At 36.3% G+C, this 13,604-nt stretch overlaps 1 non-coding gene across 1 annotated transcript; it reads right to left on the bottom strand.

Annotated features, from left to right (window-relative positions):
- Positions 1-12,254: 12,254 nt before the first annotated feature.
- Positions 12,255-12,362, bottom strand: LOC112704615 (small nucleolar RNA R71). The gene has a single exon (XR_003155232.1). It is a non-coding gene; the product is annotated as a small nucleolar RNA R71 (small nucleolar RNA).
- Between the last annotated feature and the right edge of the window lie 1,242 nt (positions 12,363-13,604).

Here is a 13,604-nt window from a genome sequence, read left to right as displayed (position 1 = left end):
ATCGGCGCGCCCGCACACATCACGCTCACGCGTAGATGGCATTTTCGGGAATAACGGCGCGCACGCGCCAAGTGCGCCCACGCGCAAGGGGTCATTCTGCTAAAAAATTTTCTAAGTTAAAAGCTGCAGAATTCACCAATTTGAACCCCAATCTTCCAACGGACATAACTTTCTCATTTTAAATCGTTTTTCACCCGTTCTTCGAACGACATGGACATCCCGGATCCAATTTCATTTCTAAACAGATTTGGCGAAAAACAGAGATCCGTAGTCCAAGTTATGTCCCACCAAAGTATGCCCAAAAACCATGTTTTTCATAAAAACCACAAAGTGCCATTTTCAAAACAAGCCATTTCCAACTCTTTTCAAAATCAATCAAAACATGCCAATTTCATCCCTTTTCTTTGAAATCAATCAAAATATATCAAATTCAACATCAAGCCTCCTCAACTCACACATTGAGACTTTACCACAAATTACAGAATCACTATCTCATCATTTTAACCCACTTCACCCAAGTGGCTCAACTCAAACATATTGACATATCATATACTCTTTCTCATGCCAATTATCAACAACACCAATTCCACTAAATCATCATTGTACACAATCAATATCATACTCACCATAAACATGGTTCAACCCATAATTCAACCATAACTAATCATCAAGCATATATCACAACATGCATATTTCTCATACATCATACCATCAAGGCATCATTAATCATCATCACATATATGACCACATCATATATCTCAATCATTCAACAACATCAACCATTCAATGCCTATCTTAGGGCCTCTAGCCTAAGTATTTCCTACCACATTACATATTAGATACGGGAAACTGAAACCATACTTTAGCCGATTTCCCAAGCTCAACCGGAGCACTTCCAAACCACTTATCCACAAGCTCTCAAGGCCTCAATACCTCCAAGAACAGATTTTTCACCACCAAATCCCTTTTTCAATCTTTTCAAAATCACCAATCAAGCTCCAATATCCACACATACACAACCTAAGCCACAATCATCATACCCATACACAACATCTCAAAACCCAAACATCATAAAATCACAAATCACACTAGGGTTGAGAATCTTACCACACCCAAGGTCCAAGGAGACAAGATTAACCTTCTCTTTCAAGAGAGTTGGGTCCTATAACATCAAAGAACCCAAAATCTCAACATTTCACCCATGAAACTCGAAAATAAGGGCTGGGATTTCGAACAGAAAATTGTGGCTTACCTCAAGATTGATTGTATGGGTTTTGTAGAGCTCTCCGCGGTGAATGCGTGGCCGCAAACGGAGCGGCAATCGGAGCTCTAGATCAAAAGTTATGGTGGTTTGAAGATCAACCAAGGGAGAGAACTTGAGAGAGTGTTCTTCCTCCCTTTCTCTCTAATTTCAGCTTGTGTGTGTAACAAATGAGGAGAGAGAGTGCTGAAAACTAGGGTTTTGGTTAAGTTATGTTGGGCCAAGGGCCCACTTTGGGTCCAATTGGCCCGGTTTGGCCCGTTCGGTCCAATCTTGGTCCGAATTCTATAAAATTGGTACCGAAATTCTCGTCTCAATCTCTTCTATCATATTTAGCCACAAAAATCACATTTTAGGCTTTCTAGAATAAATTCTCATTTATGGGTTAATTAGCCGTTAATTAACCGGGTTTTACATTATTGTTTTTCAGATGCAGGTTAAGATGCCCTACACTGTGTTTTTCGGAGACTCTGAAGAAGCGAATAACTCTTGGGATTCAAGATTGTATTCTATTTATATTTATATATGATATAGATTCTCCACCTTGTATTTTATGTTTGTCCCTCTTAGAGGTTGACTCGGAGAAACAAGTTGTCGGTTTTCTGGATTTGAGTTACTTTGGGATGTATATATATGTATATGTATACTCTGGTCGGTCTTTGCTCCGCAGGCTGAGTCTAGAGCTTGTTAATTGTGTTTTTGGAACTCTGATCTTATATATTTATATTATCTTTTCCGTTCAATCTTATCCACCTTTCTACTTTTATCCGATCGTGAGTGTTGCGTTATTTTGTTTGTATTTCGTTCAATAACATTTTTTTAAAGGCTCTTAGATAAAACCTTTTTTTCTATCTATATTATATATATATATATATATATATAATTTTACTTTTAGATGTCGTAATACCTCGCCTCCTCAGTTTTATGACTTAAGCATAAGACTTTATGTGGTAGAGTGTTACAGGTATGGACGGGTCGGGTACCCGCGTATTAGGGTACTCCTGCCAAGTCTAACCACGTATTGATGCTCCATTTATTAAGGATTTACCACTAGCCAATGGATTGCTACACACACAAGGTGAGATTCTATCTCCTAATAGTTGTTTAAGTGGACAAGTGAAATAATCACTCAACAAACTCAAATTGATTAAAACAAATACTAATTACTTCTAATATTTTAATATTAAAAATTTTGAGGGTTTAATTTTAATTAGAACTTTGTAAAATATTTATAATAATAATTATTATATATATATTTTTTAATTTTTTAATAATTTTTTTATATAATTTTATGCTTTATCCCGTACAGAATACGAAAACATACACTAGTTTTTTTAAGTTATCAACATCAATAGAATTGTTCATCAAAATATTTCTTTTTAAATTACTACAAAGAATAAAAGATAGTTTTTAATTAGCAAATAATTTTGGAATAAAAATAAAATTTATAATATAATATAACACAAGTTCAAGTTCCTATATTATCTTAAAGGGATATATTTTATATTAACATTTTCAATATCAAAAACTACAGTAATACTTCTTTTGATGTCAATAAGTCAAAGGATAATTTAATGAATTTTAAAAAATCGTTTATCATTCCATTTTAAATTCATAAATATGGAAAAACATAAAAAATTTTAAAATTTAAACTAAAACACAAAATCTAAATTTCTATTTTTATTAGTTTTAATCTCTTGATATCTTATTTGAATTTAAATAAGGATATTTTTATTGATATTTATATTTTAAAGTTAATGAAAGTAAAAAACAATTTATAAACACATCTATTTTTTTTATTCTAATTTTGCTGAAATAATTTTTTCTCTATTTCATAGGCAGCAAAACAAAATTAAATGACGGTCAAATTAATAAATAATACATAAAATAAAAAATATTTATATTTTTTTATAAAATGGTAAAATTTTTTTCGTGGCTGTTTACCTAAATAAAGTCATAAGAAATGATATGGAGGAAGTGACATTAGGGTGCAGTTTCTCTTATAATGTTGTGTACTTACCGTCTAAATTCTCTCGATGCACTGAAGAATCTTGTGTTGATGAATGATGCAAATTTTTCAAAACCATAACTCAACAAGTATATCAATCATATTAAGTAGTGAGTGAGTTATCGTTCTCACAAGGATTAAAGGACTAAGCAACAATGATTAATTGACTATTCTAATTAGACAAATCAATAAACAGAGGAATGAATGACAAATTAAAGTAAACGTATAAACAGAGGCAATAAAATAGCAAACAGTGAGTGAACGAAGATAATAATTGTGAGGTTGTTAAGGTTTATTTATTTGAGGCATGCAAAGATCAATCACGATAAATCATAATTAATCAAATTCCATTTTTTTTGGCAATACAATTTTTCTTTAATCTAATTAATCGCTAATTTCTTAGTCAATTATTTAAAAAAAGAGGTTAAACACAATTCTGGTTTAGTTTCAAATAAGATTCAAGAATAGTCCTTAGGTTGAATTATATGTAACTTATCCAAGCTAGTCCAAAATAATTGAAACTTATAAGAAAGAATGATTTCCTCTAATTTGAATTTTGTCACTTATTTAAATTAGAGCAATTGAAAATCACAAAGTGTCGCACACTCTTTGAAATACTATTCCTAGTTAAATAAAAAAATAGTGAGAAAGAGTGCAAGCTAATTGCAATATTACTTTTTCCAAAATAATATTTAGGGTTAAGTACTGAAATCGTCCCTAAGGTCTGGGGTGAAAATCAAAATCGTCCCTGACCTTTTTTTGTTATTAAAATTATCCTCAACGTTACAAAACGTTATAAAATAGTCCTTTTCCTCCTCCTCGCCCTCACCGCCCGCTTCTTCTTCTTCTTCTTCTTCTCCTTCTTCTGTGAACTGGATTTTTGTGGGTGGGGGTGGTGGTGCGTTCTGGTGTTGATGATGATAGTGAGGGTGGTGGTGGTTCTGTTTTGAGTTTTATTATTATTCTTCTGATGATGATGATGACTATGATGATAATGGTAGTGGTAGTGGTGGGTTTTTGTTCATCTTGGACTTCTGATGATGGAGATGATGACCATAAATGATAATGTACCATGATGATGGTGGCATTATGATCTTTTGGCATAAGCATTTCTTTCCCAACAGGTCCAGTAATTGTTACTTCAGATCCAGGCTTCAAGTCACTTGCATCAACAGGACCATTGTTAGTGACTGGAACAAAAGAAAATGGAAACATTTTCTTTATTATAAAAGACTTTAAATTTCTTCTAAAATCATTGATGTCACTGATGGATGTTAGCATGCACTTTCTGAACTCTCTAATTAATTTGGCAACAAAAGTTGATAAAGGCTCTATGAATGGATTTCTGCAATCAAACTCTAACAATGACTCACAGTTTTGGAGTCTCCAAAGTCACCAAGGGCACTGCTGAGGAGAGAGAGGGGAAATCCGTGCTCATCCATCACCGTGCCTCTACCGCCGAGAAACGCCGATGCCGCCGCCGAGAAACGCCGATGCCACCGCCGCCACTGAGATCCACCATCGTCACCGTCGAGCAGAGCCACCCCCTCTTTCTCTCCCCAGTTTCTCTCTATATCCCTTTCTTTCCTTTCTTTTTTATTTATTTTATATTTATTTTATTTTATAATTATATTTATTTTATTTTATAATTTTTTTAATGAGAGGGGTAGTTTGGTAATAAAAAATAAAATTGGTAAAAAGGATGATTTTAAAGCGTTTTTGAACGTTGAGGATGATTTTAATAACGAAAAAAGGTCAAGAACAATTTTGATTTTGACCCAAGACGTTATGGATGATTTTAGTACTTAACCCTAATATTTAGAATTCAAAATGGAGTTAGAATGTTTTCAACAATTCTAAATCTTTAGGGATGAATAACGAAAACTCAATCATGAAATAGATCAAAGCATAAACCTCAAATAAAGTAAAACACTTAGATTAATAATCCGTAAAAAGATGAACAGAGCTCCTAACTTTAACAAAGGAGATTAGTTGCTCATAATACAAAAACAAAAACTCTGAATTGTCAAAACAGCCGGGGATAGGAGAGGAAGGCCACGTGAGTGTCTTCCTACTCTTTAAATACTAACCCTAATTCTAAGCCTAATTATTTTAGAATTCAAACTAAATCAAATTGAAATAAAATCAAATCAAATCTAAACTAATTAATGTTCTTTCAATAGTTTTTCATCCTAAATCAAGCTATAAATAATTTTTCATAATTGTCAATCAATGCTCTAAATCATAGGCCTTGTGCTCAAGATTTAATCATCAACTCAAATGCTTCAAAGGATTGGAGATTAAGAGAGATTTGGCAAGGAATCACAAGTCTTGGGAGGTGGCCCATAATGGTGTGTGAGGCGCATGAAACCTTGCGTGAAGCGCAAGCCCAATAAGGAGGAATTAGAGGAGGCCTCTGTGAAACTACGTGAGACGCATGGGACCATACGTGAAGCACAGGCTGAGGCATGAGGTGCATAGGCCCTTAGAGTGTGCTTTGATGATGCGTGAGGCTCCCAGGCTGAGGCATGAGGCGCAAGGTTGATGGAGTCCTCTAAGAGTGCTAGGCTTGGTTGTCATTAGAGCTCTCTGTGATGTACATAAGCTTCTCTTGTTTAGTTGCTTCCATCCTTGCCTTACTTGATTTTTTTCAAGATTTTTCTGTAACAAAAGAAAATTCATACACTCAAAGTAATATACACTAAATTATGAATCAATTACTGAAAATAACAAGAATCGTTAGCTTATGGACTTAAATTAAGAGAAAATATTACTAAAGATGCGGATGCATCACCAACACCAAACTTAAGATCTTGCTTGTCTCCAAGTAAGAAAAGAACTATGCACAAAGGATTCCTCTATGTTAGAGTGGGTTGAAGAATTGCTTGATATTTCAGTGAATGAAGTGATTAAGCGATAGTGGGGTGAACTCTGAATTGTGTGATCATGTATGATTCCAATGCTTGTTAGGCTTACCATTAAAAACTTAGAGCTTAGAAATTCCATTTGAATGACATTATGGAGGTCTCTTTATATATTTTCACCTTGAAGCCAGCTTCTCCTTTTCTTTTATTGGGTGCTTTGCATCTTAAGTCTAGCCGTGACTTTAAATATTTTGTCTCAAACTTTGCTCGATACAGAAACACCACAAGCATTTAATGGGATAACTCTTTGAGTCCTTGCTTCTTTTTATTCTTCCCAGTCACTGGTGCTCATAGCCTTTGGCTTCTCTTTTATAGGGGTTATTTGCACTTGGCTTTGACTCTAAATATTATATTTCAAGATTTATTTGACACAGAAACACCACAAGCATTTAACTAGAAAAATAACTCTTTGAGCTTTAGTTCTTTTTTACCTTCCTAAGTATTAGTACTCAGAGCATTGGGCCTTGTTTTTTTCTTGTTCATTCTTGGTTTTATTGATTTTTGAGAGCTTCCATAATACTTCTCTAAACTTTATTCCATGTCTTAAAGCTTTCCATGTAAGTTTCACAAACATGTAATCTCATTACACAATCACATTATCAAAACCTCTACTTCTCTTAATCTTACTTGCCCTAAAATTTAAAAAATTTTCTTCAACTTTTTCTATTAAAAAACTCTTTGTTGTATGCTTAAAGATATTGGGTAATTTCAAAAGTAAGGTGGCATGAAATATGAATGAATCATGATTATTAACTAAGAACAAAAATATATGTAAGATATAAGAAATAAAAGCTTAAGGATAGAGTTAATTCTCTCTTCATCATCTTCTAGACTATGTAGAGCATAGCCTCCAATACCAAACTTAGAATAGTTGCTTGTCCTCAAGCAACAAAGAAAAAACAATGGTGATGGAATTATGAATAATCATGATTATCTAGTAAAATCAAATAAGTGATGCAAAAGCTTATTCAAATAAAACAAAAGAAATTAAAAACAAAATAAAACGAAACTAAAGACAAAATAAAAGGGTACCGATGGTTGAATTGCCTCCCAACAAGCGCTCTTTTAACATCACTAGCTTGACAGTTAGTTCTTGTTAAGGTAGAAGTTGATCATAATGCTTCAACTCCTCTCCTCTCACTGTGGATCAATCTTCTCCCTGTGTCTTCATTTATTAGCTCAGTATGCTCAAGAGAAAGGATTTTGTTCACTGTATATGGCTTCAATAGATGGTGAACTAACATCACTTTCTGCCCTGGTGAGAAGTCTTCAGTAGGGATCTTCTTATTTCTCCACTCCCTGGGCACTTTCTTCTTGAAATCTTTCCTTTCTTCATTTGATAATGCACTCCCAACACCAAACTTAGGTTTGATGTCATGGGGTTTTTGGAGGCTTGGATCGCTTGATTCAACCTTCATGCAATTCTCTTTCTCACTTGAATGATGCATGGTTTTAAAAACATGGAAAACTAAGTGCTCATCATGCACCTTCAACATTAGTTCACTCTTTTTCACATCAATGATAGCTCCCCCAGTGGCTAGGAATGGTCTCCCTAGAATAATGGAGGCATTTTCATCCTCCTCCATGTCAAGAATCACAAAATCTACTAGGAGAAAAAACTTTTCCACTTTGACCAAGACATTCTCAACTTTTCCATGTGCATATTTCAGTGATTTGTTTGCTATTTGTTAAATCTTTAGGGATGAAGAATGAAAATTTAATCATGAAATATATCAAAGCATAAACCTCAAATAAAGTAAAGCACTTAGATTAATAATTCATAAAAAGATGAATAGAGCTCTTAACCTTAACAAAGGAGATTAGCTGCTCATGATGCAAAAACAAAAACTCTGAATTGTTAAAATGGATAAGGAGAGGAGAGGAAGCCCATGTGAGTGTCTCCCTACTCTTTAAATACTAACCCTAATTCTAAACCTAATTATTTTAGAATTCAAACCAAATCAAATTGAAACAAAATCAAATCTAAACTAATTAATGTTCTTTCAATAGTTTTTCATCCTAAGTTAAGCTATAAATAACTCTTCACAATTGTCAATCAATGCTCCAAATCATGGGTCTTGAGCTCAAGTTTTAATCATCAACTAAAATACTTTAAAGAATTGGAGATTAAGGGAGATTCGACAAAGAATCACAAGCCCTGGGAAGGTGGCCCATGATCGTGAATGAGACGCATGAAATCTTACGTGAAGCGCAAGTCCAACAAGGAGGAATTGGAGTTCTCTGTAAAACTACGTGAGGCGCATGGGACCATACGTGAAGCGCAGGCTGAGGCATGAGGCACATAGGCTAAAAGGCAGCCCCTGGAATGTGCTTGAATGATGCGTGAGGCACCTAGGCTGAGGCATGAGGCGCATACAAGGAGAGGTAGCCTTGGAGTGAGGTCAATGGTTTGCATGAGGCGCATGGAAAGGGATATGAGGCGCAAGGTTAATGGAGTTCCCTGTGAGTGCTAGGCTTGGTTGTCCTTGGAGCTCTCTATGATGTACACAAACTCCCCTTGTTTAGCTGCTTCCATTCTTGCCTTACTTGATTTCTTTCAAGATTCTCCTGTAACAAAAGAAATTCACACACTCAAAATAATATACATTAAACCATGAATCAATTACTAAAAATAACAAAAATCATTAGCTTATGGACTGAAATTAAGAGGAAAAACTACTAAATATGTGGATGCATCAATGAATATAGGTGTAGTTGGTTCCAAGGAGATTAGAAATGTCAGATATAGATTCTTATTCCACTATCGAATAAAGGGTTTCAAAGAAGGACATTTCGAGTTTAAAGTAATGACCATGTGCGGATAACGTTTGACGTTCATGTGGAGGAGGAGAAGAGTAAATCTGATTTAAAATACGTTGCTGAAATCGAGTCTTCTAGTGAGAGTGGATGTTCTTCAGATGAGTATTGATGCCAGGGCATCTAGGCCAGTTTCACTGACCTTTTCTTTACTGTTTTAGGGTAGTTTCATGCATTTTCCTAGTGAATAAGGCAAGTTTTGGGTGAAAATACACTTACACCTTCATTTAAGCAACTATTGTGAATTTTCCATGATTTCATGAGATTTTTGCCATAATTGCATGAGAATTTGATGATGCATAATCTCATGACTTTGGCTAGAGATTTGATACACTTTGATTGCTTGATTTCAGGACAAATGAAGTATGGAAGAACCACGTTAGCATTCACGTTAACTTAGTTAACGTGACTACTAACGTGGGATGGCAAAGAGCTTGCAACGTTAATGAGAAAAGTGATCACCAATAATGCCTGTGAAGCCATTCATAGCTTACGTTAAGAGCCACGTTAACTAAGTTAACGTGGTACTTAACGTAGAAGAGCAAGAGGACTCCACGTTAACGAGAAACATGAACTCCAATAACGTTTCTCCTCAATGTTAGTGGTAAAAGTGAACACCACTAACGTTGGGAAACTAGGCAATGCCCCACGTTAAGAGTCACATTAACTTAATTAACGTGAACTCTAACGTGGAAAAGGATCAACAACGCCAACGTTAGTGACACTCACTTTTGTCACTAACGTTGGATCATTAGCATTGCCTATGTTAACTCTCACGTTAAGATTGTTAACGTGAAAGTTAACGTGGAGTTGAATTCAAAGAACCAACGTTAGTGACACTAACTTTTGTCACTAACGTTGGGAGATGGCTTCATTACTACGTTAAGAGCCACGTTAACTTAGTTAACGTGGGTTCTAATGTAGGGACTTAAGGCAATTGGAGTGTTAGTGACAAAGGTGAGTGTCACTAATGCTCTCGAAGGTGATAGAGACCCACGTTAAGAGCTACGTTAGCCAAGCTAACGTGAGATCTAACGTAGGGGCAAGAGGCAAGCAACGTTAATGGGAAAAGTGATTCCCATTAACGTTTGCGAAAAGGGGCACAAGCCAACGTTAATGGAAAAAGTGAGTCCCATTAACGTTGGCCAAGGATTGAGTAAGAAACGTTAGAAGTCACGTTAAGATGTCTAACGTTGGAATTAACGAGGGTATATAAGGGTGGAACGTTAGTGAAAAAAGTGAATGCCACTAATGTTCTCGCACTCAAAAGATTACCCAACGTTAATCTCACTAAATGCCCAAGCCTAATTCATATTTCTCTGCAAGCTGGGCCCACTAAAGATGAGAATCGCTTCAACTCAAGGTCCAGAGCCCACATCCAAGACTTGAAGAACTCACTAGAATATCATGAGGAGTAGTATAAATAGGAGTAGTTTTGAACTAGAGAGAAGCTTAGCACTTTTGGGAACTACTCTCTGCATATTTACTTTTCTGTACTTCTAGCATGGATTCTTCTTTTCTGCCATTTTTTATTCTTAGAGCTATGAACAACTAAACCCCTTTCATTGGGTTAGGGAGCTCTGTTGTAATTTGATGGATTAATTATAGTTTTCATTCTTCTTCTTCTTTCTTTTCTCTTGATCTTACTAGAAAGCTTTCGATCTTAATTCAATTGGTTAGTTGTCTTGGAAAAGAAACTCTCCATAATTGGATCTCCTTTGAACCTCGGAAAAGGGATGAGGAAATCATGCTAGAAATGCTTTCTCATGTTGGACCAAATTGGGGTTTGGATGGATATTGTGACATTTAATCCTCCCAACACTTTGATTTGAAAATACATGTGGTATAATCAGTGACCACACTTTCATCTCTTCCCATGTGCAATTAAATCAAGGAATTGGGCAATTGTTCAAGCTTAGAGAGATTGGGTTGCCAAGGAATTGGGATCCAATCACTTAAGATTGCCAAGGAGATTAATGAATGCATTGATTGAGGAAGAGATGAGAATGAACTTGATCCGGAGACTGTAACATCTCCTAAACCCAATGATCTCCCCATTTCTGATCTTACCCATTCTATTTACTTTCTGCCATTTAATTTCCTGCTCATTATCCCAACTCCCCATTTAAGATTCTGCACTTTAATTTATGTTATTTACTTTCTAGTCATTTAAATTCTTGCATCTCAATCTCAATTCTGTTTAGCTCAACTAGCATATTCTTCTAACTAAAGTTGCTTGACCAATCAATCTCTGCGGGATTCGACCTCACTCTATTGTGAGTTTTACTTGATGACAATTCGGTATACTTGCCGAAGGAAAATTTGTTGAGAGACAAGTTTTCACACATCAAGTTTATGGCGCCGTTGCCGGGGATTGATTTTGAATCAACAATGATTAAGTTAGAAGATCACTAGATTGAGCATTTTTTTATTTTTCGTTATTCGTTTTGTATTATTCAGTCAATTTACCTTAGTTCGTTTTTAATTTCTTCCTCACCCCCTATACCCTCTCTATTTTCTGTTCTCTTTTTCTTAGTTGATCATAATTCAGCTCACTAACCCACTAACTGTTTGATAAATTGCATCACTCACACTAACTATTACTCTAACAAGAATAATCTTCACTATACCTCCTGTTGTGCAATCTGTTTTTTGTATGACAGGGAGAAGAGAAGGAGTCTCAACATCCTTTGATTCAGAACCTGAAAGAACCCTTTGGAGACTAAGAAGGGAGACAAGAGGAAAAAGGATTATTGGTGCTAAGGAAGAGGAAGAGTATTTCGAACCCAACATGGAAGAGAATTTGGAGAATAATCATGAAGAAGAAGCTCATAATCTTGCCAGAGAAGGCCATGCAAACCGGGCTGGGCAAGAAAGGAGGGTCTTAGGATCCTATATCAATCCTAATCCAGGAAACTGTGGAAGCAGCATTCAGAAGCCCACCATACATGCCAACAATTTCGAGCTAAAACCTCAGCTCATCACCCTGGTGCAGAATAATTGTTCATTTGGAGGAGGTGCTCAAGAAGATCCTAATCAACACTTGACCACCTTCTTGAGGATTTGTGACACAGTGAAGTCCAATGGAGTCCACCCGGATGTCTATAGGCTGCTCTTGTTCCCTTTTTCACTAAGGGACAAGGCATCCAAATGGCTTGAATCCTTCCCAAAGGAAAGCTTAACTAATTAGGAAGAAGTGGTGAACAAGTTTTTAGCAAGATTTTATCCTCCTCAAAGGATCAATAGGCTAAGAACTGAGGTGCAGACTTTTAGACAACAAGATGGTGAGACACTTTATGAAGCATGGGAGAGATTCAAAGACATGACAAGGAGATGCCCACCAGAGATGTTTAATGAGTGGGTTCAACTTCACATCTTCTATGAAGGTCTTTCCTATGAGTCAAAGAAGGCTGTGGATCATTCATTAGGAGGCTCTTTAAACAAGAAGAAAACCATTGAAGAAGCCATAGATGTCATTGAAACAGTTGCTGAGAATGACTACTTCTATGCCTCCGAAAGAAGTAACACTAGAGGAGTAATGGAGCTAAACCACATGGATGCACTGTTAGCCCAAAACAAGATGATCACCAAGCAGCTAGCAGATCTTACCAAGAAGGTGGAAAAGAACCAAGTTGCAGCAGCCATCACCTCATCACCAACTCAAGACGGAGTAAATATGGGAGAAGAAGGTGACTGGGAGCAAGCCAACTATGTGGGAAACTCACCTAGACAAGTCCATGATCCAAAATCCAAAACTTACAACTATGGATGGAGGAATCACCCCAACTTTGGATGGGAAAATCAACAAGACCAAGGGCAAGATCAGAGACACCACAACTTCAACCCCAACAATAATACTACTCATCAAAACACCTCACAGAGATATTACCAACACCCATCCAACCAATCTTCACAACCACCTACTCTCAACCCCACATCAATCACCAAGGAGAGGCTCTCAAAAATTGAGGCTCTGCTTGAAAGTCTATGCAACGACATTCAAGATAGCAAAGCTTTCCGGGAAGAAGTGCAATCTAACATGCAGAATCAAGATGCTACCATCAAGAAACTGGAAACACAGATTGAATTCTTATTCAAGCAAGTTCCTGGACACAACAATTGCAGCAATATTAACTCAATGCCAAAGGAGGAATGTCAAGCCATCACCCTCAGAAGTGGAAAGGAACTGAAGGAGACCCACAAGCAATCACCAGAGGAGAAACCGGGTGAAGAAAACAAGGGACATGAGTAGGCTCAACCCTCAACCCCTAAGCCACACCAAGAAGGAGAAGCGCCCAGATCATGTCTCCCAAAAGCTCCATATCTCAAACGATTACAATTAAAGAAGAAGGGGAAGGATAACCAATTCTCAAGATTCCTGGAAATCTTCAAGAAATTACAAATAAACATACCCTTTGCTGAGGCAATAGAGCAAATGCCACTCTATGCCAAGTTCTTGAAGGAGTTGATGACCAAAAAGAGAAGCTGGAAGAACAATGAGACTGTAGTACTCACAGAGGAATGCAGTGCCATCATCCAACACAAATTGCCCCAGAAATTGAAGGACCCTGGAAGCTTCCAAATCCCTTGTATC

The sequence above is a fragment of the Arachis hypogaea genome, chromosome 7, assembly GCF_003086295.3.
Source record: "Arachis hypogaea cultivar Tifrunner chromosome 7, arahy.Tifrunner.gnm2.J5K5, whole genome shotgun sequence".
NCBI classification, from domain to species: domain Eukaryota; kingdom Viridiplantae; phylum Streptophyta; class Magnoliopsida; order Fabales; family Fabaceae; genus Arachis; species Arachis hypogaea.
This window is presented reverse-complemented; position numbering and strand designations above follow the sequence as displayed.